Source organism: Canis lupus, chromosome 5, assembly GCF_003254725.2.
Source record: "Canis lupus dingo isolate Sandy chromosome 5, ASM325472v2, whole genome shotgun sequence".
NCBI lineage: Eukaryota > Metazoa > Chordata > Mammalia > Carnivora > Canidae > Canis > Canis lupus.
The window spans coordinates 66,342,199-66,367,223 of NC_064247.1; the positions used below are offsets into that span (position 1 = coordinate 66,342,199).

Here is a 25,025-nt window from a genome sequence, read left to right on the forward strand (position 1 = left end):
ATCATAAACTCTGCAGTCTTTTTTGTCTGGCGTCTTTCATTTGACACAGTTATTTTGAGACACATCTATGTTGTTGTGTGTGCCAATGGTTCATTCTGTCTCTAATGGCTGAGTGATAGTCTGTTCCATGGCTCTGCCACTCATGTGTTCATGGATGTTTGAGGTCATTATAAATAAAACTGCCACATGTATACACTTTCATTTCTCTTGGGTAAATACCTAGGAGTGCAATGGCCAGATCGTAGAGTAGGTGTATGTTTAACCTCTTAAGAAATTGCCAAACTATTTTCCACAGTGATCATATCCTGACTTCCGGTTTCAGCTCTGACATGTAAAAAGCTTGGGATCACTCCCATTCTTACCTAACAAATCCTGAGCAAGGGAAAGCCGATGTCTTTTCTAGGACATGTCAGAGAACTGGGGTCACAAGGCAAACCATCACAGAGTTGCAAATAAGGTCTGCGACTCTGGAACAGAAGACGCTGGGGCTGTAAACTGGTGGGAACGTCTACAGGACGATTTGCTGGGAGCCAAGCATTGGTTAGTGTGGAGATGAGGAACTCCCAGGGATGGAGTCGGGAACTCTTGTACTGTCCTAGGTTTTAACTCCGGGAACCTCACCAGGGTCTTGCTGTGAAGAGCTAAGCAAGGTCCTGCCATGACTCTGCAGGGAGAGGGGGAAAGTTGCCATTCTGAATCATGCCCAGACCATTCTGCACAACCAAGCCTGACCCTCCAAGACAAGAGACTACCAGATGTTTGTCTCTTCTCAGAGGATGTGCTGCTATTCTAGCCTTCCTGTCTCACTTTAGGAGGGAAAATAAGTATGAAACCCTTGTGACGGTCACAGCACAAGGACACAGACTCACTGAAAGGCTGGGATTGAATCATAAAACTATGGAGCCATCACTTCCTCAAACCTTAGCACCACCATCATCACCACTCCCACCCTCAGCAGCCTCCAGTGGAATATTGGCAGATTGCAGCAGAAAAGCTACCAGACGCAGACTCCATTTAAGGGAGGATTCTTAGGGAAGCCCACAGGCACAGCATGGAGACAGGAGCTGGGATGCAGAATGGGAAGCCCATTCTAGCACAGCTCCCAGTCACATCAACCCCAAACTTCCCACTATTTTCCTCTGTTTCTATTACCCAATACATGATGTCTGGCTTTCAACAAAAAAATTACAAGTCATCTGAAAATGCAAGAAAAAACACAGTTGAGAGACAAAGCAAGCATCAGAGCAAGCGTCAGATATGCACAGACTTTAGAATTACAAAACAGGGCACTTAAAATAACTATCATGGGTGTGCTAAGAGCTCCAACAGACAAAGGCAGACAACATGCCAGAGCAGATGTGTAATGCAAGCAGAGAGGCAGAAACTCTACAAGAGAATCGCCACAAAGTACTAGAAATCGAAGCAGTTGCTCCATTTTTCCCTCCCGCCAGCACATGAGTGGCAGGCCCTCCGCACCTGGCCAGCCGTGGGCGGTCAAACCTTCCTTCTGACTGTCCTCCTAAGTGTGTGTGCATTTCCTGAGCGGCCCATGAGGTTGGGCATCTCTCGCGTGCTTCGTTGCCATCCACAGATCTTCTCTGGACAGGTACTTGCTGAAATCTTTTGCCCATTTTTTGTTGCTGTTGTTGTTTTCATATAGCATTGCTGGTTTTCTTATGACAGAGTTTCAAGCATTCTTACATATTCTGAGTAAAAGTTCTGTATCAGAAACATCATTTTCAAATGTCTCTTCTCATTGTGGAGCTTGTCTTAACCATTGTCTCCACCGAGGCTTTTGAAGAAGCAGGAGTTTTTAATTTTGAGGCAGTTCAGCATTTTAAACTCTTTATCTGTAGGTCGTGTCTACCTACAAGCTACGAAACATGGGGGACTTAAGAATCTTTGTCTAGCAAGGTTACAAAAGTTTTCGCCTTTTATTTGAGACATTTTATGGTTTCAGGATTCACAGTTGTATCTACGGTCGTATCAAGTTAACTTTGGCACATGTGACAATTTGTATTTTTTGAGGGAAAGAAGGTTTCCTTCCATTCATTGCTCTCTGAGAGTGGTTTAAATCAGGGATGGATGGCAGATTTTGTCACATGTTTGGGTTTTTTTTGTTTTTGTTCTTTTTTTTTTTTTTTCCTGTCTCCGTGGAGATGATCACACAACTTTCTTTGTTAGGCTGTTAATACGATGGGTTTCATTGACTTTCTAATCAAAGAGTCCAGCCTCCTGGCACAGACCTCACTTGGCCATGATATTGTCCTTTGTATGTATCATTGGATTTTGTTTAGAATTTTTTTCTTCTGTGTTCATGAAGAATATTAGTCCGGAGCTCTCCATTCCTACAATTTCTTTGTCTAGATTTGGTATCAGGGTGATGCCGGGTCATGCATTGAGTTGGGAAGTGTTCCTTCCCATTCAATTTTCTGGACAAGTTTCTGCAAAATTGGAAGAATCATTTTCCTTAAATGCTTGATAGAGTTCACCAGTAAAGCCACATGGGACTAGAGTTTTCTCTGTGGGAAAGTTTCTAACCACAAATGCATTTTTTTTCAATGGATAGTGTTCTTCAGACCATCCATCTCTCCATGCATCAGCCGTGATGGTTTGTGTCTTTCAAGCAGCTTGCCTACTTCCCCGTGAGCAGTCCATGAGATCTATAGTCTCAGCTCTGATATCAGTGACCAGTGTCACTTCTTCTGATCAACCTGGCTAGATGTTTATCAATCATGTGGATCTTCTCAAAGAACAAGTGACAGGTTCCCTGGTATCTCCTTGGTTCCCGTTGAGAATCTCCAGGAAAAGGCATGTCCTCTTCCTGCTTGCCTGGGGCCCACAGAATTCCCTGACAACCATCTCGCACCTCCCTTGCTGGTGGCTGAGCTCCAGGACACATTCATCTGCTGGCTGCTGATTTCTCCAGATCCCTCAGCCCGGTCCCACCAAATTTCATCTGGCCATTAATTTGCTCAAAAGTGAGGCATACCAGGCAGATATTCAGTAAAATCTAATTTCAGAATATTTTGCACCCACCCTTACAGAAGAGCTTTGGTGACAGGGATATGATCACAGGCAATATCCATTTGGTAGCAGGAATACTCATGCCCTGGCTCTGCCTTCTGCTAACGTGTGACCTTGAGCAAATGAGCAATCATCCTGAGCCTCAGTTTCCCTCTGTCCAAAATGGCAATGACAATAATAGCGTTGTTTGAGGACCACAAGATGATAAATGCCAAGGGCTTAGCCAGGAATCTGGCATGGGGCAAGCATTCTGTTACCAGTTGCTATTAAAAGATGACAGTGAGCATTATGGTCTGGGACTCCACTCCCTTTACTACTGGAAAGGAAGGATTTATGGTCTTCCTTTTCTTATGTTGATGTTGGAACCAATGTTTATTGGTTGTAAATGTTAAAAATATAAACCTGTGGTAGAAATCCACAGACTGTGCATTTTGTCCCATTACGGATGAGTCCACGGTCACACCTGGTCAAGCACTGAGGTTTACATTTCCAACACCCAAAATACACTTTAGTTATAACAAGTGTTGCTTTAGGAAGTTTGACGACTCTGTGGCCGTGTCTCGGGAAGACCATGGATCCCTGGATATTTGCCCAGCCCGTCCTTCCCTGGGAGGCAGTTGTGTTCACACAGCAAGGCGGATGCGTGGGGGATGAGCAGTCGTGGGTGCAGAGCTCTGGCCCCTGCAGCCAAGCCAGTGGGGCCCGCTCCCTGGCGGGACTGTTCTCACTGCGTCCTAGGGCAGCAGGCTGGAGAGCCAAACATCGGGAAGAGAGCAGGGGGAGAGGGTCTGGCTCTGTGTTGTGGGAGAGCGAGGAGGAGCAGGCTCTGCCCGAAAGTCAGCCTGCGGGGGAGGCTCACCTCAACCCCCACAAGCCTTAGTGGCTGCATCTGGATGGAGCATGGGGCAGCCCCTGCAGCTCTGAGAGACCTCTGGGAGGCAGGGCTTTGGGGGAGCTTTCGAGAAGGCCTGGCAGCCTCTAGGAATGCCTGCTCTGAGAGCCTTTGACTGGCACAGATGATGTCCAGAATCCAGTCACATGTAGACAGAGAGAGACGTCATGGGGTCTGGGAAAAGGGAGACAGAGACAGAGACAGAGCAGAGAGAGCCAGAGAGAAGAGAGTCAGAGAGATCCAGATCTGTCCCCACCTGCCTGATCCCCCTGCCCAGGCACCACCTGTGTGCATGACTCTTCCCTGGTGGAGACCAACCCCCAACTAACTGCAACTGTGTGAGAAGTGCCCGTCATGTGCCGCTCGCCCCAAGATCTGTGGCCAACATGAGTGGAGAAGAGTGGCACCCCCCACACACACACATCTGATACCAGTAAGTGAATTCCCAGGGGCCTCTGGGTCTCTACCAGTCAAGTGAGTACTGCCAGGCTGACTGGTGAGCATTTCTGGGGGAGCCAGGTGAACCAGCTGGAGGGCATCACCCCCATGCCTGCTCACAGTTCCCACACCCTTTCCCCCCAGTTTCCCTGCATGTTGGCCACCTCCTTGCCCACTCCTATGGGCCTCTCCCTTTGCCTCCTCTGTGTTTCTTAACTGCCATAGCCTGGCACCTGGATCAGGGCCTCGCACCCCAAGGACACTCAGTAAAAATTTGTCAAATCATGGCTGCCATCTTCTTTGCACTGGGCTGACCTATGGCTCTTGGGATGTTCGTAGGCAGAATAAAGGGGGTGACGCACGCATATAGGCACCCAGACGCTGCCAAGGACCTGAGGAGTGGTCTGCATGTGGGGGAGCTCCGGGTTGCTGGGAACTCACCCCGTTCTCCAACCGTCGGGGCCGAGCTGGAGCCAGAGCCCCCCATGCTTGTCTAGACCCAAGAAGATGGAGCATGGAGAGGTTGCCCACCCTCAAGGCAGTTGCGCTGGCCTCCCAAGCCTGCTGTAAAGAAAATCACCACACACTCGGTAGCTAAAAGCAATAGAATGTTGCTGCCTCCCAGCTCTGGAGGCCAGAAGTCCAAAGTGAAAGTGTCAGTAGGGCTGGTTCCTCCTGGAGGTGCTGAGGAAGAGTCTGTTGGGTGCCTCTCTCCCAGCCTCTGGAAGCAGCTGGCAACCCTGGCCTTCTTGACTTGTAGGCACGTTACTCCAGTCTCCACCTTGGTCTTCAAATAGCCTTCCCCTGAGCCTGTGTCACCTCCTCTTCTGTCTCTTATAAGGGACAATTGTCATTGGATTCATGGTCCTCTCCAACTTCATCTTAAGGTCCTAAATAACATCTGCACACAAGCATTCTCCAGATAAGGTCCCATTCACGGGGTACACATCCTTCTAGGGGGAACACGTGCAAACCCACTACCCACTAAGGGTAGTATGGTACAAGATAAAAGGACTTCATAGCCCCACAGGACCCCACAGTTTTGCCCCCCAGCCCTGCCCCCTCCAGCCAGGTGGCAGTCACCTCTGAAAGCCTCAATCTTTCCATCTGGACATCTGGAGAATGAATCACCCACAGCATCGCCGTGAGGGCTCACTGAGGTGGCGCCTAGAAAGCCTCCCACGGTGAACGTGGCCACACAGTAGGGCCTCAGTAACTGGCAACCAGGCATTATTTTGACCTAGCAATTAGCAGCCGACCACACTCTGCCCATCCAGCAGACAGCAGCGTCCCTGGAAGGGGAGGCTCAGTCCCTCTCTGTACAGCAGACTGGGAGGACGGGCAGGGGGTCCGGGGCGCTCTCTGGTCAGGAAGAGGCCTGCTCTCACCCCTCCTGCCCCCAGCCTGCAGGCGGGGGCTTTCCCTGCATCTCCCCCTTCCGCACTCCCCCACCATTCATCTGGGGCAGTGAGTGCCAGCCCAGACACAGCACTCACAGCGTTCCCAGCGTGTCAGCCAAGGGTGAGCCTCCCCCACACACTCAGAAGATAGAATTTTGGAAGGCACTCTGTGGCATTCTTGGATACCAATAGCTCCCTTCTGGAAGACACGTGCCCCTCACCAAATGCCTCCTGACCAGCCCCTCTCTCTGGCCTCCCCACTGTCTCCCCACCCCCAGGCCCCCCAACATCCCAGCAGCAGATGAGGGTCTCCCAGGAGGCCTCACCCCACTGGCCCCAGCTCTGCGGCAGGCTGAACCAGCCGACCCCTGCACCTCCCCGCCGGCACCCCGCACCCGGCGCCAGCACCAGGCCAGGGCAGGGGCCGGCAGGCAAGCCTGGATTAGAGGTTTGGGGTTTGGAACGTCCACTCTGGGATAAAATCAGATTTTTTTTTTTTTAAAAAAAAGAAGACAATTTCGGAGACACAGTCTGAAAAACAAAACAGCTTTCTTAGCTCTTTCTCTGAAATGACATCAGCGGCCACCACAAAGCCTGAATCGGCCCCAGTGCTTCCAGCCATCAGGATGTATCATTTCCCTCCAAAACACCGGCGGCCTCGGCCTGGTCCCAGATCCCAGCCGGCCTGGAGCCGCTCCCTGGCGTGGTGGCGGGGGGCGGGGGTGGGTAGCCTCCCCGGTTTCCCACCACGCCCCGGGAACAGGGCCAGGCCAGGAGCCCGGCTTCTCAGCAGGTGCACGCCCGGTCCCAGCCGTGTCCTCCACGGGGGGCCTCTGAGTCTCGGCCTCCACATGGCCCGCGGGCCGGCACCTCCGCTGCCCCAGCCCCAGCCCCGCAGCTCCTCCCCACCCTCCTCCCTGGCCCGTGCGCCTGGGGGTTCTCAAGTATGTGGAAACTGGAGAACGCTTTCAAGATGGATTTTTGTTTAATTGGAGCAGCAACCTACTTGCACTAAAATTTGTTTATCACCACATAAAAATAGACACATAAAGAAAGAGCAGAAGGAAATACAATGTCACATTAACAACCTGCTTGTCTGCGGCCGATGGGTTATTTTTCTTAATTCCTTCTACTTCTGTGACGATTTTCAACGCTAACTTTTGCAACACAAAACATTATTTATTAAAAATGGATCTTGTCTCGGAGCCAAAATGAGCTACTTAAGAGAATGGGAAGTGGGTCTTCATGAAGAGCTAGGAGACCCCGGGGACTTCTTTCCTTAAAGAGACACTTTTTAAAAACTCAAGAATAATCTGCATAGTTGAGACGTCTGCTCCTCTGGGACTGCGCCTCCTTCGTTAGTTACAGTGATTTACTGACTCACAGGAAACTTCGTCCCTGGACCAGAGTGACTCTAATTCCCAAGTATGTACTGAGCGTTCACCTTGGGGCCTGGCCTTGGCCCGCCAGAGCCGCCGCGTCCCTGTCCCAGGCAGGCGCACGGCCTGACAGGGGAGGCGGGAGGCAGGCCCCTCGATCGGTCACCCGATGGATGCCAAGCCCCCCACCACCTGCCCGGCCCCCTCTGGGGGGTGCAGGCACATGCCAGCATGCCAGCCACACTCACCGCAGCCTCTGCGGCCTGCACACCTATAGCAAATGTGCAGAAGGAGGAACGCAGGAAAGGCTCGGAAAATTCAGAAAACCCTTCTGGAAAGTGGAAGGAGCCACCTGTGACAGCGGTGATGGAGGAGCATACATCTCAAGGAGGGCGTAAGAGTTGTTTTGTCCGTCCAGAATTTACACGTTGAAGTCCAAACCCACAGTATCTCAGAACGTGCCCAGAGCCTTGGAGATGGAACATCCTTGCCCCGGCCAAAGGTCCTGTTTGGGGGAAATCCTCCCACTTCGGCTGGTGGCTGACTGTGGAAGACAGCCCACCCACAGTCCCAGGAACGTGTGCTCCCGGCAAGAAGCTGCTGCTTGGGCTGGCCTCCCCAGGGAGCGTGCCGAGGGCTCGGCCCTCCTTGCATTAGCCAGGTGTGTGTGCCCGTGGGATGTGCAGGGACACCTTGGCAGAGCCTCCTCCCTGGACCTTGGTCACCAGCAAGAACTGCAGGGAGGCACGTGGGGAAGCCGCAGGTCACAGCCCCCCACTCAGTCTGGACCTGGGGCTCCACCGGGCTGTGGGCACACGTCGCCAACGCGGGATGGAGTTCTCTTCTTGCAGAAGATGCTGCTGGCCCCAAGGCCCTGATGGGGAGATGGTGACCCACAGTCCTCAGGAGAACCAGCCCAGGGCCCCACTTGGGCAGAAGACGTTTGGAGCTGCCTTGTCTGGAAAGAGTGAGGGATGGCTGACTCGTGGCCTCTTGACCACCTTTCTCTCTCCATGTCAAACACTTCCTGATGCACACAGACCTGTGTTGGGGAGCTGCGGGGAGAGACCCAAGAGCAGCCAGAGGCTCCCTCTCTTTCGGGAGCCAGGAGCGCACCATTCACCTCGGCAGGCCTGTGGGAGGGCGAGCTGATGGGCACAGGTCCCTGCTGGTCAGGTATTGCCCAGTCCTTCCGTGAGCCGGATGCTGCTCTGAGCCCTGGCACCACAGCGGTAAGCAGAGTGGACGACACTCCCTGGCCTTATGCATGAGGGATTTTTCGGAGCACCTACTAAGCGCTGGAAACTGCCAGGGGATGGGAGCGCCAAGTGACAGGGATTCTGGGTTCTAGATTCTGGTGCTGGGGCTGAGACAGAGGGGTTAGACCCGACATAGCTCCCAAGGGTGACTCCAGCTGCTGGGTTGGGCGCAGACCGGAGGTGGGGGGTAGTGGGAAAAGGCAGGGAGCCTGAGGGGTCAGCACTGGGCAACATGTCTCTAGCAGGCCCTGGGAGCTCAGGATGAATGAATGAATGAGTGAGTGAATGAATGAATGAATGAATGAACGGCAGCCTCAGGGCACTGGAGGCCAACATGTACCCTGGGGGGACAGGTGGGGAGGGGAGACAGTGTGGAGTCCTCTCCTCGCGGACCCTGTTGGGCGTGGTGATGGTGGCTCTAGACGCCAGATTACTTCCTGTGTCCACTGCATCAAGTGGCCACAACCTCCTCGGCTTAAAACAACACAGATTTCTTCTCTCACAGCCTGGGGCCGGAAGCCTGACAGGGCTCACGGGCTCCAGTCGAGGTGTCAGCAGAGCGCCTCCTCTGAGAGTTCCGGGGAGTGTGCGTCCCCTTGCCCTCCAGCACCCAGAGGCCGCCTACAGTCCGTGGAGGGTGGCAGGTGGCAGGTGGCCGTACATTGCTGTAACCTCTGTTTCGGGCGTCACTTCTCTGTGACCTCCCGTGTCTGCTTATGAGGACCCTCTACTTACAGTGGCCCCACCCAGGTAATCCAGGAGCATCTCTCCATGCCAGGGTGGGGCCATTAGACAGCCAGCTGCAGGCAGGACTCCAGGTGCAAGCCCCTCCCCACCCCTGGTCCCGGGGGATCCTCAGGGCAGCCCAGGGAGGCAGATGCTTTGCAGCGATGTAACTGGGGCTCAGAGAGGAAGGGGAATCTTCAGGCCACATGACCTGAACCTGGAGGCACAGGAATGACACCCTGGTCATGACGCTGGTGTCACCTGGCTGGAATAGCCCCACATCTCCACGTGGCAACCCCAGGGCCCTTTGCCTTCATGGCAAAGGTCTTCCCAGGAAAGACCACCTGGACACCACACAGGGACTCTTCATCTCTGAACCCTCGTCTTGCAAAACCACATCAACTCTGAGAAAGATGCACCCTTGATGTCATCCTCATTGGCACACAAGAAATGCGGGCCCCTGATGTCAGGAACTGAGTGCCTTCCCAGCTCCCAGTGGGTGCCCTGGGGAACCCCGCGGGGAGGACAAGTTTAACAACGCCGCCTCGCCTGGGGACCGCGGCCACGTCTCCGGGTGAGCCCATCTGCCGGGCAGAGAAGAACCAGAAGCCAGAGGAGATGTGCAGCCTTGTTTATGCTCATGTTTGCGATCGAGAATGCTCACTTCCTAGGCCCCACTGTGCATACGGCTGTTCCTTTAAGAAGAAAAAGGAAGTGTGGTCCTGGCACAGTTAACCAGAGCAATAAAAAATAAATCTTGGTAATTGTTGTGGAGACAGAAAGCAACACAAACCGGACCTAAGAACATTGTAGGAAAATGTCAGTGTTGGGGGGCCGGCCGCTAGCCCTGCGATCCCCCGCCTCCCCGGAGTGGCCCCTGGAAGGGGCCCAGCACATTTGACTTTCTGCATTCCTCCTTCTGGGGTTTCTTGGAATGTCAGACTACTGCATTTTGCTGGTTTGATTTTTTTTTTCCTTTTTCCTGAAAAGGACGGGTGGTTTCAAAGATGGTGGTGGAGAGAGCCTCACGGTGGAGCCTGGAGGAGGACAGGGGCCGCGCTGGCCCCCCGCGGGTGCACCGGCTGGGAAGTGCCCCTGAAACAGCTAGCAACCCCCACACACACCCGTGGGGTGTCCAGCACCACATCTGCGACACAGAAATAAAATGGGATATTTCTACATTCCAGGGCTGATGGACCTCTGCTCCCAGAAATAACAGCAGTCCTCCCTCTTTGTGTCACCCGCCAGAGCAAAACAACTTTGGTAGCTGTAAGGTGTCCAGAAGGACCCGGCATTGGGAACAGGAGGACAGAGCCAGAGGTGACGTTCATGGGGCGCTTTCTGGGTGCCGATGCCCCATGCAGCTCTGACTGGCTGGAGATGGTCCCCATTCACGCCAGGGGCCCCTGATGGAAGCTCTCCTTTCAGAAGGCTCTGGATGGGATGATCGAGTGCCTGGGAGGCCGAGGCTGACGGAGTCTGGTGCTGTTGCCATGGACCACCACCTCCTAACGTGGCCAACAGTCGTGGGATTGATGCCGACACGCCGCAGAGCATGGACACAGCCGCTCGGTGGGAGTTTCCAGTATCTGCCATGATAATAATAAATCAGACTTCTGGTGGGTGAACCTGATTTCTGTCCTGAACATTCAGCAGGGATTTAAGTTAAGACCCAAAGATAAGCTGTTTGCTTAAAGAGGCCCCATCGTTTCCCCATCAGCACCTTAGGCTCAACCGTGGGGTGCCTCTCCCTGCCTCTGCCCACACCTCCCCAGCTGTCCCAGCTCTGTGCTGGGTTTAGAATTCCAGGTTTATCCAGTGAAGGTTAACTGCCTCCCAGGTGCTGGAGTGGTGAGCAGGAACCAGCTCTCCTGAGATCTCCCCAGGGAGACTGATGTCCCTTCTCCTTCCATCTGAAAATACATTCCAAGACCCTTTCGCCTTTCCGCCGGCTCTAGTTATCAAGGCTGGAGGGGATGCGCTGGGCTTCCCCCAGTAAATTAGAAATTTGGACACTACATGAACGGAGGGGGGAGCCAGCCTTCTGGCTTGAGCTCTGAAGCAAGACCCGTTAACTGTCTGGGAACGACACGTGGTCGGGGATTAGCGGGTTTACAGACTCTAAACAATGTAAGGGTGAGCAAGGAGAGCTCCAGCCACCCTGATGGGGTGAGAAGGCCAGTGGGCATGGGGGTGCAGGCGCACCTGGCTCCTCTGCCTACCTGCTGTGCAACCGTGGGTGGAGGCTCGGCCTCTGGTGCCTCCTCTGCACAGTGGGGTTGTGCAATTCATTATTGTCCAGGTGGGCATCAGTATTTTCATTTTATCATCCAGAGTTCAGAGAAGGAAAGTGATCTATCCAAGGTCACACAGCTTGGACATGAAGGAAATCGGGACAGGAACACAGGGCTCTTGTCTGCACTAAATGACCCTCTTCCTCTACATTAGACGAGAAGGTGACTCTTACCCGTATGACGCAGGAATGCGAGATCAGAACCAGTCCCAAGAATGAGCCAGAAAACCGAGCAACGCAACCCCTCCCTAACTACGGAGCTCAGATTCCACAAGGCTGCAGATTCCCAAAACGTCCACCCTGTGTCCATGGACGTGCATGGTTTCCGGTGGCTGTCAGGATAGATGCAGACACCCTGGACCACACCAGCACAGCTGTTTGATGGTATTCCCAGCACAGTTGGGAAAAGGAATTAGCACAAACCTCAAGAGAGAGCCTGTTCTCATGAAATCCACAGCCTGGCGGGGCGGCTGAGAGCGGGAGCGCAGCTCAGTCTGGTTTCACATTCTCTTATCTGCTGGTTTGCTTGGCTCCGTCTGTAGCTCGTCCTCGGCCCCACGAGGGAGGGTCTGGCACAAGATGGGGACAATAAACCCGGATTGGAACAAAAGCTGAACAACACGTCTCTACCTAAAACCCATCATCACAGCCCCCTGACCCCTGCTTTGGGGGTCACAACAAGGCAGTTCACTAGAGGAGTGCGGCCACTGGGGGTCCCCTTCCTCTAAGAGCTGTCTGCTGCCACCTGGGGAGTCTTCTCTCAATGCCGTCAGGTTGGAATGGTTTCCTGTCGTTTCCAAGCACCCCCGAATCTGAGCAGTGAGAACTTTTTCTTGGCACACAGCAATCCCAGCAGCTCACTGCCGACCCTGTGGCATTCATGCTGCCATCCACCAGGGAGCGCGTCCCAGGCTCTGCGCTGGGGCTTCCTCCAGAGGGATCCAGACCTCAGGCACATCTGTAAGCAACGTGTGAAGACCACACGTGCCAAAGAGGTGCCCACACCAGCAGACGTACATACTCCCTCGCAGACATGCCCCCCATCCTATGGATTTAATCTTTTAAACAGTAAAATATGAACATTAACTTAGTTCCAAAAATCAAAACAATTTCAAAAATGTACACTTGGATGGTTCACTCCATCCCTATCCATTCTCTCACTCCCACACCCTGGAGGGAATCAACCTCCTTAGTTATTTCTGGTCTGTCCTTCCTGTATTTTGGGAGGGGGAAGAAATATTATATATATAATAATGTATGTATACACACACATGCACATGCATGCATCTATATATGTGTATAAGAAATATACGCATGCATAATAAATATATATTAGGTGCAAAATATAGTGTGTTGTACATTCCGTTTTGCACTTCGGTGACTCCCCCCCTTAATGCTCTACCCTGGATATTGCCACACATAAGTTCATATCCGACTTTCTTATTCCTTTTTACAGCTGCGCAGTGCTTCACCACGTGAAGGTACCATAGGTCATTCCAACAGATCTCCTACATGTGGGCATTCTGGTAATTTCCAAATATCATCATTTGCAATTATGTGTAGAGTTAGAAAGAATGCCATGTCATTGTGTACTCTGTCAAAGAGAGCGTTTGGTATGTGGTACAAACTTGCATGTTTTGCGCTGTTGAACATTGCACGTGTAAGGCCATAAACTCAGACCAGGATGCTTCGGCTGCGGCTCTGCCACCAAATAACTGCCTGACTTATTTTTATAAAAGCCCGGACCTGTCTGTGCCTTGTTTGTGAATGGGGATGAAATATAGTCCTCTTTCTAGGGGTCCCTGTGGGAATAAAATGAGCTAAAGTGTGAAAATGCCCAGAACATGGGCAGCCCGGGTGGCTCAGTGGTTTAGCGCTGCCTTCAGTCCAGGGCATGATCCTGGAGACCCAGGATCAAGTCCGCCAGGCTCCCTGCATGGAGCCTGCTTCTCCCTGTGCCTGTGTCTCTGCCCCGCTCCCCCTCCCTCTGTCTTTCATGAATTAATAAATAAAATCTTAAAAAAAGGGAACCCTGGGTGGCGCAGCGGTTTAGTGCCTGCCTTTGGCCCAGAGCACGATCCTGGAGACCCGGGATCGAATCCCACGTCGGGCTCCCGGTGCATGGAGCCTGCTTCTCCCTCTGCCTGTGTCTCTGCCTCTCTCTCTCTCTCTGTGTGTGTGACTATCATAAATAAATAAAAAATTAAAAAAAATTTTTTTTAAATCTTAAAAAAAAAACTAGAGAAAAAAAAAAAAAGAAAATGCCCAGAACAGTGCCTGACATGTGGGAAACACTCAGAAGTATCTGCTGTGTGCGCCTGTACCGGACAGTGTCAGGTCCACCCAGGCTGGGAGGCACGCAACAACAGACTCTCAAAAAAAGAGAAAAGGCCCGAATTGTAGCAATTGCCAATTTCCATGGTGTAAATATTCCCACATGTTTGATTTCAAGCTAAGCCCATGGCCGTCACTCAGCATGGAGTTGGGAAGCACAGCGCCTGCGGTTTCGATCCCTGGCGAGCTGGCTCTGGCACAACACAGTGCCCTCCGGCCCCCTGCCCGCTGTGCACCCCCTGGCTGCCGGGCCACCAACGCTGGCAGCTAAGGCTGTGCGTGGGCCTCACCCTCGCCTGGCTCCCCTCCTTTCTCACACTTCCGCCTCCCTCCTCCCCTGTCCTCCCTGAGAACTTCCCCAATACATCCCTTCACGCTAATCTCGTCCCAGAGTCTGCTCCCAGGGTACCCACCTGAAACTGCATCTCAAGATCTTATTTTCTCTGAAAAGCCTAAAGTTCGGGACATATTCCTTCATAAGACTCCACAGGTTTACAGGTCCCCTTTCTTATTAACCCGGCTGTAACCTTGTCTGGGGTTGCGTCTACATCCAAGCCCCAAGGTGTGTCTGTCCATGGGTCCTGACTCACGGAGCCAGGCCCTCTCCACTGACTCAGCAACGCCATTTCCTGCCCACAACCTTCAAGAACTCTTGCACTTTTGACACAATGGAGACCAGCCCACCCCTGATTCACCAGCTCCGTTTTCTGTCACATCCTGTACTTTCCCCGAGGATTTTTCTGTTCTCCTTCTGACCAGGGCCAGCGCCAACCAACCCACAGCACCAGAGAACAGAAATGTGGCCAGGCCGACTTCAGCATGGTCCAGAAAAATAAAGAGGCAATCGTAGAAGGTCCGGAGGCCCTTGGCCCTTCCCTTGTTGGAATCAAATTTGCTGTGTTGAAATGTACACGGTCTCTGTGCTCCCCTCCTGATCGCCCCCAAAAAGGCCACAGTGGGCGGCGGTGGGGGGGGGGGGGAGGCGGTGACCAGATGGCGTTCCATGTGGTAGAAACGTGAAAGGATCGCCCGCCAGCGAGTGTAATCATTCTGGAAACAGTTCAGAATATTCATGTGTTCTGTACTTCTTCCCCAAGTAAATAAGGTGGAAAAGCATGAGAAGAGTCAAAGGTTCCTACAGGAATCCAGACCACAGGGGGAAACAGTGAGCCGACGTGGCTCTGCCGGACCAACAGCTTGTCCACGGGCCTCGCGTGGACACCCCTTCAGAGAAGACGCCGGAGTGCCTGGGGCCACCTTCCATAGTGAACACAATGAGGGGCTGCCCCCGAAGCGACCACCCTCAAACTCCAGAGGAAACACCTAAGTCAACAAAGGAATAACAAGACCCCAGGCGGCAGCACTCTCTGGGAGAACTTTCCCAGGAGCTGGGCTGAGCTGCCCTGTGGCCATCCATGGACACCGGTCCTCTGCTCCACCTTGGGATCACCCCATGAATTCCTGACGGATCAGCTGCGGGCTGTGCTCTGGGGTAAAATTCGGTCATTGCTATTGCTTCTTACAGAGCTTGCGGTAGCTTATTTTAACATCTAGGCCTAGGCAGCATTTCCACGCCAGTCGAGGAGTCAGGAGTCAGCATCCTGTCCAGCGGCAGACGGGAGCCGCTGTGTAGACAGCATTGACCACCCGGAACCATGGTAACCGGAATACTTTGAACCAGAATTCTAAACTTCAATCGATTGTCTCCTATCAGGTAACTTTTCAACAAAACCAACAAGCAGAAAAAGAATAGGAAACAGCAAGATGTTTTAAAATATCGTGCCTACCTAACAAAAGGCAAACTATCCCAGAACACATGTGTCAAGTTCCTCCTCCCTCACTCACCGGAGATGCTTACATTCAAGTGGGTAGAACAGGGATATATTCTCAGTGTTGAGAATCTTCCAGACCTATGAATGAAGTGCAGGGATTAAGAGCACATGCTTTGGACTCAAAGTCCTCATTCTGCTACTTACGGGACATGGGACACATGGGGAGTGCGTGCGCCTCTCTCAGTGTCGGTTGCGGACCTGGCAGGTGTGCAGAGATGATGGCACACGAGGCATCGAAAGGTGCTCGCCGAGCTGTCATCTGCCTGCAGAGCACTCGGTATGGGGGCTGCTCTTGTTTCCTTAACTTGCCCCCTATTGGAAATAGATTAGTTATTGAAAACACTGGGCTTGTGTTCCCAAAGCCCTGTAATAAAGCAAAATAATTCTACACGATGCACACAAGCTCACGCACACATGCGCACGTGCACACACACGTCTTTAGAAGGCCAATTTTGTCCAGACCACATTTTAAGGGCCTGTGTGATTTGGGCAAGGATTCTCACTGCTGCTTTCCCAGCAAATAAAGTTGTCCGAATCTGTTTACTCTCAAATTTATATAAAGAGCTTCATTAGCAGCAGTGTGGATTGAATGGCCGCCACATGGCACAGACACAGTCTGAGAATGTTGGTTTCCCCAGTTTTGCAGAGTGATTTGTTTTTAATGAATTATGCACAGTGATCATAAGCTCTGCTCAAAGCCTCATTTACTCTGGAAATTCCTGAAATGGCTATTCATTTTTCCAAGTTCTTTTTTTTTTTTTCCCTTGAAAGTTCACAAACACCCTCTGAAAAAGAAAAGCATTAACATACATACTTTTGTAGATTAGGACACACAGATGATTTGATAGAAAGCAGGTTCGGGGTGAAATATTCAGGATAATGAATCAGCTCTCTGGCTTTCTTTTTTTAATCTGTGGAAACCCTGACAGCAAAGAAACGTTGATTAAATAAATTCACAGTAGATTCACGAGTGCTCAAGGACAAGGGTCTGAGACTTCTCTGGATTAACTCACAGTGCCGAGACCATGGCAGAGCTCAATAGAGCTGTGCAAACGAATTAATAAAATCACACTTCCAAGCAAGCTCTTCAGGAAGTCAAGTAAGGAGCTGACCCTTCCTCCGGGCATCACGCCCGTGGAGCCTGCCTGTCTGAACAGTGCGACGCACTCTGAGACTGTCCGCCTGAGAAAGACCGTCTTCCTTTCTGTGGACCAGACAACGGCAGGATTTCTGGATTATGTCTTCCGCAGGTTGCAGCGAGGAGACACCACATTAAGTGTGTAGACAGGGTGGGTTCAGGGCTAACCAGCATCCACAGAGAAGATGAGAAAAACAGCCCAAATGCCAGGTCCACCTCTGCCTCAAAGACCACAGGCACAGACCGAACCCCAAGGGGTGAGCACTCGGCTGGAAAATAAGAACAACACGGGCCCAATCATTCCATCGATGAAGATTGCTGAACAGCCACCACCGTGCGGCTTTGAGACGGGGCACCAGATGAAGCCCAGGATGAAAGCTGACTCACCCGGGGCGGCTGGACCTTCATCTGGCTAGTTGGGAACACATTCCCTATCCAAGGCTGCTTCTGTTCCTCCACGGCAGGGTTTTCTGACCGACCTTCTCCAAGAAGATGCTTGAACACTTCCCTCTGCCCGACATCAACCAGTGGAGGTTGACAGCTCTAGGACACCATTTAGGCCACGGGTGTCTGAATCACCATGAGGGCACAGCCTTCTTCTGGGGCCCCCTCCCCCCCAAAACACAAATGCACACAGACACCACCTTTGGCACACAGCCTTCGGGGGACTCGTGGATCTTCGGGGGACTCGTGGATCCTCCCCACCCCAAGCTTACCCTTGCACCACCCTCCCCCCTCTCCTGACACACAGGATGAGTCTCTGAATTCAGGAGAAAGGATATTGCTTTTTAAGGCAGTTCGGTGAGACTCAGAGTCAGTTTTGTCGTCTCCTAGAGTTGACGAAGAGCCAGTGAATAAATCCTCCGCCGGGGAGGCATCCTGATGTTCACACCAAAACCAGCCTGGCAGCTCAGCGGGCCCCGTCAAACCAACGAGGTGGCTTCAGCTTCTCAGGGCTGGCAGCGGTGAGGCAGTGTGTGCAGAGCTGGGGGCATGGGCCTGAGCATGAAGCCAGCGTGGGTGTCCCGGGAGAGTGACGTTGCCTCTGGGTTTCTCACCTGTAACATGGGGTCTTTCACCTGTAACATGGGGTGATGGTTACAGCTTCCACCTTGTAGGGCTCCTGGGGTATGGTGTGAGTTGATACTTGCCCACAGTGTGGACATCACCCAACAGGGCCCCATGAAGGCCAGTGGGTGAGAGCTGGCTCAGGCTCTCCTGGTGTGACCTGGGGGCCCTCGGGCAAATCATCCACACTCTGAACAGGAACTGGCTGTTTTCATAAAGTGGCCATACAAAGCCTCCCTCTGATGGTGGGAGATCAGACGAAGCACTGTGGCTCTCTGGAGGGCCCATGGGATCTCTTCTCTGGCTGCCAGCACCCTAGCCCTCACCACCCCCTCGCCCTCGGATTCGACACCTGCCCTCGAGCCACCCCCCAGCCTTCAGCCAATCTCCTGCCCAGCTGCTCCCCTGCTGCCGCCTGTTCTCCACCCAGCAAAGCAGCGAGGGTCTCTACAGTCCTCCCAGGTTCCTGCGCAGAACCAGATGGTTCTCGATCCTTCTTAATGAGAAGTGAGACGTGCACCACTGCCCACGAAGTGCGAGTGGGCTCTCCCCTATGGCCTGTCCAGCCTCCTCCACCCTTGCTCCTCAACCACACCAGGCTGCTTCCTGCCTCTGCCCAGAACCTTCTTCACCTGGCCACACCTTCTCGTCTGCACTTCTCCACCTGAGCCTGGGCGTCTGCGGAGCAGCCGCCTCTGCGCTCAGGAACCTCCCTTCCACAGCTCTCATGACATCCCCTGACTTCCTCGTGTGTGTCTAGCCACAACTCGCCCAAACCCTGAGAGGGACAGATGCCAGACAGGAAGCCCCCAAGCGGATGCCAGCCCATGCCAGCACACAGCAGGTGCTCAATACGCACAGCTAAGTGGGCAGGCGTGCAGATGGAGGGAGGGAAGCAGGGCGGTGGGTATTAAGAAGTAAATAAAGGTGCCAGCGCACAGTACGTGGCCCACAGAGGGAGCTCCGGAAGTGCCGGCTCTGTCATTCTGCAAATTCCCCTCCTGTGGACCCCAGTCGCTGAGAGGGAGAACCGTAAGCCTCATTTTCTGTCTCAGACTGTTTGTTGACCTGTTTCCCAAGTGCCTAGGACACATAGTAGGTACTCCCCAGATCTAGTGGCATCAACTGAATCTCATGTGCTTGGCACCATACCCAGTCAATGCAATGCATACTACCCATCTGTAAATTGGAAAGTCGGGTGTATTTAAAATAAGCACCCAAATGAGTTATGTTCTAGGTAGTGTTTCTCAAAGTGCGGTCCACCGACGTATGCGGTCCTGAGACTAAAGCACAATGGAGACTCAAGGAAAAGCACAGGTGCAGTTGTCTAAGTTATGAGCTGAATAAGCCTTTTCTTTTTTCGTGGAATACCACAACAGACGGTCGTTATTCAGACTTGCATGACCAGCAAGTATCTTCCTGAAATGAACAAAGTGAGCCTGCCGTAACTTCAAGGAAAACAACCTGACACTTTGCTGCCAACGACGACGTGAACTTTCAGGTAAAAATTAGAGTTTTGGAAACTGTGTATTCACCACTGCAAGGTTGACAGCTTCCTAATTCTTAAAGACTTTTCTTGTGATATTGGTGGTGATGTTAATCGACGTGATGTTTAAAATACCGTATCAGCAAAGGCATCCACATTTGGAACATCCGAATTTTCTAAGTAACCAGCAGGTGATGTTATGAAATTATCTATGGATAAGCAGTGCACTCAGGGTGCCAGACACACCAAAGGACTCTATCGTCGCAGAGAATGCACGGTTGTTCCGTATGATTTTGGATTCAGTATCGTAGCTAAGCTTCGAGACACTGCCACTGGTTGAATTTTGGGATAGTATCAAAGAGGCAAAGCTACAATGATCTGGAAACACTTATCCAGGTGCTCCTCTGTTCTCTAACTCCATATGCATCTGAGGAGAGCTGACCTTCTTCCTACACTTCAGTCAAAATATGGCGAGAGATGGACGTCAGAAGCAGACATAAGAGCTGAGCCCGTCTTCTATTATACAAGCCATTAAAGAGATTTGCTAAAGTGTAAAATAATGCCTCTCTTCTTACTGATTTTCTTCTTTTGGAACATACTATTATTTTTCCTTTACAAATGGAGTATTTATGGGCGCCTGTCTGGTTCATTCAGAAGAGCATGTGACTCTTGATCTTGGGGTCATGAGTTCAAGTCCCACACTGGGTGTAAAGACTACTTAAATAAATAAAACTTTTTAAAGGATTTTATTTATTTATTCATGAGACACACATACAGAGAGGCAGAGACATAGGCAGAGGGAGAAGGAGGTTCCATGCAGGGAGCCTGATCCAGGACTCTATCCCAGGACCCCAGGATCATACCCTGAGCCAAAGCCAGACACTCTACCGCTGAGCCACCCAGGTGCCCCAATAAATAAAACTTAAAAAAAAATTTTTTAAGTGAATTACTTAGGTTATGGGTTTATTACTGTCATTTTTGAATACATTAATACTCTAGATCTTTCTCAGTTTGAAACTCTAATACATCGGATGCTAATAGATATAACCCACCCAGACCAAACTCTGGGGCTCTTGGTAACTTTTAAGGTTATAAGGGGGTTCTGAGACCAAAAACCTTGAGAACCATCATTCATACAATGTACTTCCTGAAAATCCCCCCCACCCAAGCTAAACGCCATCTAGGAATGGCTTTCAAGAAAACTGGATGAGTTGTGGTGCGTGATCACTTAGCCTCTGAGCTCCTAGGGGACAAGCCATCTCGGACAGCTCTTGATCCGTGGATCTCTTCCCAAGCATTTCACAAACTTTTTGAAATTTTTTGCAGAGGTTTTGGACTGATAAAAAGGCCCAAGATCAAATAGGCCCGTTCTTTAGATGGGGGAAAAGAGAGGCCGAGATCACACCAGAGAGCAGACCTGGGGTACGGCTACCTTGTCGCTGGGGGCAGAAGCAGAACCCAGCTCCCCAAGCTTCCAGAAGCCTCGGAGCGGGAGCATGGTGCAAGACCAGGCCTTTCTCATGACACATCCACGGTTTGGCCTGCGGTCTCGCTGCAGTCATCCTGGGAATAGCTCGTAGTACTCTGGCCCCTGTTCATTTCCGTCACCGCTGAAAGCAGGAATTATCCAAGTGGGTGGAAAAAGAAAATGAGGGGCAATTTAAGAAACACGACATCAGAGGTACACAAGGGCCTGCCCTCCTCCCAGTCACTTCTCCGCAAATTTGTTTCCAGCACTGCTGTTGCTCATCCGAGGAGTGAGTGTCACCGCGGCCTGAACTGGTCGGTCGTGGGGCAATTTAAAGGGACAGGCGGGGCCCCTTCACCGCATGTCTGCGAGCGAGCTCTGGCCTCCCCGGCCTCCCGGAGCCGACCCACCCCGTACAGCCCCAGCTCCATTTCCCACACACGGCTCTGCAAAATGACTCCCGACACCAGACCACAAGGGGCATTTTATCTCAGCTGTCAGCCTGAAATACATTCAGAACTCACAGCAATTATGGAAACATTTGGGTCTCCTGAACTTTTCTCTGCTGGATTTCTCTCCCAAATAAAATGAAATGAAGCTTAGTTCTTTGGGGATTAATATAAACAAAGATCGTAAAAGCATCCAGGGAGCCGGCATGGGGGGATCGCAGGCTGAGAATGGGCACTCCGCTTGCCCTTAGCACAGGAGCATCCCATCCGAGAACACAGGGCTTGCAGGGAGGGCCTCACCATGAATACGGTTAATTCTTTTAATTAGAGCCCGGGAAAATGTTGTTTCAGCTACCCCCCACCTCATGCTGTCAATCCACATCTCGAAGGTCCTGAATAGTATCAAATGCAAATATCCTTTTAAAAAAGGAGGTGGTCAGAGGGTCTAGAGGGAAGAAGGGATTTTTGAAGTATGCACTAAGTCAACAGACCCGTGAGCAGTGGGACAGTAAAATTTCACAGCCAGTCTTTGATCTGAATTTCAGAAAAATGAAGCCATAAATGTAGAATGTTTTATGAACCCAAAAATAAGAAACTCTTTGTCTTTTATCTAAAATGTCTGCTGAGAAAAATCAGAGGATTATCTAAACGTCGAGCTCATTATATTTTATTTGTGGCAGGGTAAAAGGAGAGCACAAAAATATTTACCGAGGTTTATTTTAACTCTAAATAAACAAAATGTCGCTTTAAAATGTATAAATGTATGTATATTTCGAATGGGTTTCAGTGGACAAATCCATCAACCCAAGGAGGTAAAAATGAATGGATTTTCTCGCTGAAATTGAAATATTCCCTCTGAGTCTGCCCTTTCCTCCGTGAAAGTTTTGTTCTGCAGTCAGCCCCACAGGTGAAAATCCTCCCTCTACCGTTGCTACCTGACAGCGATGCTTCTTTGGAGGATGTTTCTGGACCCTGGTTGCCACGGCTTGCATGGAGAGATGCACTCAGGGCATCCCTTCTGCACAGAGTCTCTGTGCTCTTTCAAAGAGGGAGTGGCGGAGAGAAAGAAATTTCTAAACTACACGCCCCATAAACATGGCAGTCCTCAAAGAAGCGGGGACAGCTGTCGCCCGACAAAGACGGGAAGGGGCACTGCCTGCCTGCAGGGCCACATCTTCCCTGAGCCAGGAGGAAGTCCTCCAGGTTGTCCTTGGCTGGAGTTGGGGCTGAGCCAGGAGGACATCCTCTGGGTCCTCCCCGGCTGGAGTTGAGGCTCAGCCCCACAGCTGGGAGGAGCTGCCTCGCTGCTGCACACCTGGGCCTGCACCTGTGGATGGATGTGCCAACGCACCCACCTTCAGGTGCCACCATGGGCATCCAGGGAGACGCTGCCCATGGCAGTGCCTGGCATGTCAGCGACGGCCCCTGCTGCCTTCCTCCCGCAGGGTCTGCAGTGAGGTTCCACGCCAGCCCTCCCTGAGCCCCGTCTGTCTGGGATGCGTGTCCACCCTCCCCAGAAAGCAAAGCCACTCTTAGGTGAGATTGCCCAGAGAAACTGAGGGGTCCTGCCCACTGCAAACCCTGTAGCTTGGACCCAGCGCCCGCTCACTCTGCTTTCCCACCGAGCACAGCCACATTCCTGGAGAATGACTCGGTGCCGAGATGTTTTTAGTAGAAGTGACCTTGTGATTCGCCGCACCCTGTGACCCTATGAAGCAGACGTGGCCACCAGGAGAACTTACAGATGTCCCGCCTCATGGTCTCACATGCAGACCTCGGGGCCCCCAAAGCTCATTCCAAGATCCTCGGTGTTCATTAAGACCCTTTCTTTCCCTGGGACACCTGGGGGGCTCAGCGGTTGAGCTCAGGGTGTGATCCTGGAGCCCCTGGATTGAGTCCCACATTGGGCTCCCTGCATGGAGCCTGCTTCTCTCTCTGCCTGTGTGTCTGCCTCTCTCTCTCTCTGTCTCTCATGAATAAATTAAAAAATTAAATTTTTAATTAAAAAAAAAAGACATTTTCTTTCCCTGATGTGTGTCATCTCCTCCTTCGTGAAAAGTAACGCAGCCACCTTCTAAAACTCACACGTGTTATGTTTGCTTATTCTATTTTGGCAAATAGTGGGAAAATTTTTAAAATTTAACATAAATACACTTTCAATATGATGTGATGATATCAGAAGTTGGTTTAGGTAGTTGTGGGGTTTTTCTTCAATTTTAAGTATTAATAATAAAAAAGGAAAATAATGATAAAAATGAATCCTTGATTAGAATCCGTTCAGCCACCAAATCCTCACACAATAGCGACCCTTTTACTGCAAAACTTTTTACTACAGAATTCAATTTCTGCCCCTCCCGTTAACTGGGATAATGGCCGATATGTTGTAAGTTAGTCTCCAAATCCCCAAGGAGCTGACGATCTAATGATAAATGACACACACATGACAGATAACATTGCGATCCGAAAACCAGCCAGATGCCATGTCAGCACCTTACATACATCATCTCTTTTACCCTCCGGGGACCCAGAGCCTGTTTTAGTAGCTGCTCAAAGATCATCTGCCACCCGACGCTTCGTTGGAGGCCAATCCTCACTGGACAGGTGTCTCTGCACCAATGCTATAGGTGAGCAAACCAAGGACAGACACGTCTACATGACTCTCCAGGGTCGTGCAGCCAGATGTAGGCTCAAAGGACTCGTTCTTTCCTCCCACACCACCTGTTGCCTGTAAGTTAGCAAAGAAGTTGGTGGGCGAAGCCCCGAAGAAGATGAAAATACCAGTAGAAAGTAGGAGAACAGTGGTCTGTCTGAACAAAGCCCCCAGAGGAGGAGGGAATCATTACTCCTTGGGCACATGTGAGTTCGAGTGTGAAATGTGCCACTGGGGCTCTGAGATGGGAGAGTCATACACCCAAACCCTCGGTGGTGCTTTTATGCTCCTGGGGTCAAAGTCAATGCCTCTCCCATTATGAACAAACCTGCACGGAGCCCACCTAGCCCCTGCTCCCCACAGACTCCAGCACCTCACCCCTGTGGGTCCTCTGCTTGTGCCATGTTGCATTTTTCCATATTTGTCCCATCTGCTGGGGTAGGTTGCTTCCTTCCACCTCTTTTCACAAAGTGCTTTGCCCATGGGTCACTCAGCAAAGGTTTGTGAATGGTTTCTAGGTGTTCCAGTCCTACAGGTCACATAGGTCATAACACGGGTCATGAGGTCAGTATGATAGTGACATTCATTTTTTGAAAAAGTGGAACAGGGTAGGATAGGATAGGATAGGATAGGACGGAGTAGAACAGAGCACATTTCACTTGCTAAGACAGGTGTTGTTTTTGAAACATATGTATCCATCCTCTGTGTGTCTGTGTGCATGTGCATGGGTGTGTGTGAGTGTGTAGCCTGGGCACATCAGTCAGGAAACAGGCTGTGCTGCTATAATAAAGACACCCAGATACAGTGTATCAAGCAGGTGGTATTTTGTTTCCCCCTCGGCACCAGTCTAGCAGGGGCAGGTGGGCCAGGGTGAGCGCATGGCTCTGCTCTGGGGATAATCTAGACACCCCCATTCTTCCCATCCCATTCCCCCTCCCTGGGTGTCACCTCCATCAGCCTGGCTGGGGCCAGCTCACGGGTTCAAGGCTACTACAGCCCAGAGGTAGGGATGACGGGGAAATGGAAGGCAAGCACTTTCCTTCTCCACGGACAGGAGCAGATGGGCGCTCACACATCCTCTCATATCTTCTTGGCCAGAACTTAGTCTCAGGGTCATGCCTACTTGCCCTGAGAAGCTGATAGGAAACGTACCCATCCAGCTGAGCAACCAGGCACCCCTGATACC

The 25,025-nt window shown here is 51.5% G+C and overlaps 1 long non-coding RNA gene across 2 annotated transcripts; it reads right to left on the bottom strand.

The window, feature by feature from the left end:
* Positions 1-6,710: 6,710 nt before the first annotated feature.
* LOC112646786 (uncharacterized) lies at positions 6,711-15,399 on the bottom strand. 2 transcript variants are annotated; one of them, XR_003127887.3, is made up of 3 exons: positions 14,444-15,399; positions 11,838-11,983; positions 6,711-10,710 (listed from the first exon to the last, which is right to left on the bottom strand). It is a non-coding gene; the product is annotated as an uncharacterized LOC112646786 (long non-coding RNA). The 2 variants fall into 2 exon arrangements; XR_003127888.3 differs by having other exon boundaries at positions 14,433-15,399.
* Positions 15,400-25,025: the final 9,626 nt, after the last annotated feature.